Source organism: Priapulus caudatus, unplaced genomic scaffold (genome assembly GCF_000485595.1).
Source record: "Priapulus caudatus unplaced genomic scaffold, Priapulus_caudatus-5.0.1 Scaffold12, whole genome shotgun sequence".
Taxonomy (NCBI): domain Eukaryota; kingdom Metazoa; phylum Priapulida; class Priapulimorpha; order Priapulimorphida; family Priapulidae; genus Priapulus; species Priapulus caudatus.
This window is the reverse complement of record NW_014577073.1, coordinates 652617-656653: the sequence shown is the minus strand read 5'-3', so window position 1 is coordinate 656653 and position 4037 is coordinate 652617. Positions and strand designations below refer to the sequence as shown.

Genomic DNA, 4037 nt, shown 5'->3' with positions numbered 1-4037 from the left:
CTGGATTGTGTTGTAGCGCATGCGCAGGCTCGCAATCACACGGCACATAGGCGAAAAAAACTGCCTACCGTCTCTGTTCTAAATAGATTACCATGGTGTAAGTAGGCACTCGTTGATCTACATTTAATACACTAATGCATAAGGAATATCGTGGTAAATCGGTGAGGCGCGCGCCGTGTGTGTGTTTTGTTTTGTTGTGTGTTGTGTGGTGTGTGTGTGTGTGTTGTGTGTGTGTTGGTGTGTGTGATGTGCGTGTGTGATTAGATATTCTGCGAACTCAATCGATTTCGTTCTGGTTTTAGTTTAATAGGGAACTTGCACATGTCAGAAAAACTACACTCAGTAGTAAAGATTTCTTCTACTTTTATTGAAACGTGTAAGTAAGGTAGGCCGGATAAACCCCTTTAAGCTTTTAAATTTCAAACGTAAGACTCAGAAAGTGATGGCCAAATGTAGAGTATCTACACGCCCAATAATTATAATAATAAATAATAATAATAACTAAATAATACTAATAATAATATTAGTATATCATATATATATATATAATATAATATATATATATTATATATATATATATTTATATATATATACCGGCCAGCGGGCACCGATTGTTGTATCCTTCTCGCGCATGACGTATACTCTAAGGTACACACTGTTAACATACGGTATATGTAATATTGGACTTAATTTCAGCGAGATACCACGCCATGCGCTCGGAGCATCCTGTACATCAGACTTGTGTCGACTACGGTGCTATTAGTAACACAAAAACGACAACGGGGGAGACAACGCAAAAGATGGACGCAGAAAGTCTAGTTTACAAGGCGCGTATTTAGGAGTAAAGACTTAAGAACGATATAAGCACATATCTGACGCCGCGAAACCGGGCCGGTACAGCCACAGAACGTGTGTTTTCGATAGGGCGACTGTGTTAATATGGCCATGCAGTATGGCAGCGCAGGGGTAAGTAGCTGTAAGTGGAAAGACATCTGACCGCTGCAACAACATGGAGAAAGTCAAGACCTCAAAACAAGATAATGTTATTAATTGTAGCATATTAAAGGGACAGTAGATCGCTTTTAGGATTTTACTGAATACAACTGTACTAGCTGTATAGTACCAATCGTCTTACCTCACAATTATTTGTCACCAGATACAGTTAATCTAATTATTTACGGACATTAACGCTACGAAATTTGAAGCGCGCCATGAACACCAGCGACGTGCTGCACTCTCAAAAAGTTGCTATTTGTCATTTACATTTTGCAGTAAATTGACACGAGGCTTAATCAAAAAGTGCAATTATATTGTATAGTCCTACAATAGCTATTTAACCGAACGATATTCATTTAGGGCAAATTTATCTCCATATTATAACTGAAACTATATGTCGTTTATAACATATTAAATACTTTTTGGCTTTTAAATGAATAAATAAGAAACGCTCGCGGGGAATCTGTCGCGCTTTGTGGAAAAGTGGTTCTGCGGCAACCTTTTCAGATCGTGCGGCTTTGAGTGGCGAACCGTCGTTGTAGTCATAACTGGTATGTCGTTAGGTTTAAAACATTTAAAAAAAATATTTCTAATGGTGATTGAACCATGAAACTTTTTATGTAGCGCAATTATAACCTAAATTAGCTTAAAATAACCCTAGAACCTAGAGGCTACTGTTCCTTTAAACAATTTACAAAAACTGTTTACAATATGTAAACAGCGAGTCCGCAATACATAATATCAGGAGTGAATAATAATAGCAATATAATAATAGCAATATAGAATAATAAAAATATGCAATGGACCCGATTAAGGTAGGTAGAGTACACGTACGTGATATACATACCACCCGCGCAAAACGTGGAACACAGTGATGAGTAGCGCAGTTCCGACATGTGCACAGGTGATCGTAAAGCACGCAGGAACTAATCAACACAGGTAACCTTATTCACATTTCACTGAGGGAGTGTGCACGACAAACAAGCGAGTGTAAATACAGACAGACGCGTACGGCGGCGCTGTCGCATGGTGTAAACACATGTAGAACGCAACGTGCACACATTCCGTTACACTAACGTTGAAGGAAGCACAGCAGAACAATGGATCGACGTAAACAAGGTATATATAATATTCACGTACTTCATAGTGATGATCACGACACACGAACGTCCAGGAATAGACTGGTGAGTATAATGTATATTGTAATGCATGTATATATGTATGTGTGTACGTGTGTGTGTGTGTGTGCGTGCGTGCGTGCGTGCGTGTGTAAAAATTTAGATATACGGTAGCATATTTATTCCATAGAGCGAGCTTTCAAGACAACGCCCCTTCCTAATGACATAATTTAGTTATACCTACTCTGTCAACAGCCAATAGTTATATGTATAATGGTAATAGTATAAAGAAACACCATTTACTGTATTCCTATCAAAAATCAAGCAATCTTTAACGAGAATGCATGTATAAATAGTAAACTGGGAGATTTTGTGTTCCGTAATTACATTATACCGAAGTAAACAAGGTATAGCTATCAGTATTTCTATTAATTGCTCCGGAGAGCACGATTTCTGTCTCTAGATATGACCCCATCAGGGTTCCCATTAAACAATAAGTACCATACGTGAAAGACACTGTATTGTTATACATCGTGATACTGCGTTTCTCTTTCTATACTATAGCAATTTGCCACCGTGGGTTCATTGCGCCTGCGCGCAGTACCAGAACAGGCACGATTATTAGATATGTCTATTGTTCGTAGCAATTTGAAATTACTTTAGAAACATCCGATAAAAACGTTGATGGTGTTGTACGCATGCGCACAGCAATCACAGCGGCACATAGGCGAAAAAACTGCCCTGAACGTCTCTGTTCTAATAGATATACATGGTGAAAGGCACGTTGATAATACATTTTAATACACTATGCATAAGGTAATTATCTTGGTAAATTCGGTAGCGCGCGCGCGCGTGTGTGTGTGTGTGTGTGTGTGTGGTGTGTGTGTGTGTGTGTGTTGCGTGTCTTGTGTGTGTGTAGGTTGGTGTGTATAAGATGTGTGTGGTGCGTGTGTGAATAAGGATTCGCGAACACGGAGACATAATACTGGTTTAGTTTAATGGAACTGCACATTCCGAAACCTACAGCTCAGGTAGTAACATTTACGCTTCCACTTTTTATGTAAACGTGTAAGTAGCTACCGTCGAACTAAACCCACTTTAAACCTTTTTAAATTTCACCGTAAGAACCATGACAATGTAAGATCTACCGCCTACTACAATAATTATAATTAATTAGTAAATAATACATAATAATAATATCAATAATAAAATATTATGTATTTATATATATATACCTAAAATATATATAATGACTATATAATTAGTAGACTAATACGGCAAGGCGCACCGATTGTTATCTTTCGGCGATGACGTACTACTGCTATGTACATCTACTGTTATATCAGCCGTCATAGTATTCTGGACTTTAATCGCAGAGGAGTACCCCCCATCCATCGCTCTGTACGTCAACCGTGATCTGACTAACAAGTGGACACTCATTAGTTCACATCGTCAAAAGACGACAACGAGGGACAACGCAAAAGATGGACCAGCACAGGTATATAGTATCGTAGTTTAGGCGTAAACAGACTGTAGACACATATTAGAACGCCCAACCGACAGTCACAGAACAGTGTCGTTTTCTCTGAATTAGCGACTGGTTAACGATGGCCCATGGCAGTATGGCAGCGCAGGGGAGTAAAACGCTTTGTAAAAAAGCTTTGGGGAAAAAAAGAAAAAAACACCTCCCCGGCCTGCAACAACATGGGAGTGCCGCGCAGATATGTATAATTGTACATATACAACAATTTACAAAACTGTTTAGCAATAATTAAAACCAGCGAGTCCCCGCAAATAGCATAATATCAGGAGTGAATAATAACTTGCAATATAAATAATACAATATAAGAAATTAATAAAAAATATGCTATGGACCCAGATTACAGGTAGGGTTAGGACACGTAAAGTGATATAACATACCAC

General features: G+C 38.6%; 1 protein-coding gene across 1 annotated transcript in view; it reads left to right on the top strand.

Annotated features, from left to right (window-relative positions):
- Positions 1-2050: 2050 nt before the first annotated feature.
- LOC106808102 (lipid phosphate phosphatase-related protein type 5-like) overlaps positions 2051-4037 on the top strand; it is a 13630-nt gene continuing 11643 nt past the window's right edge. Inside the window, exon 1 of the mRNA XM_014810678.1 lies at positions 2051-2115. The gene's annotated coding sequence lies outside the window, so the exon portion shown is untranslated. The remainder of the gene's footprint in view (positions 2116-4037) is intronic.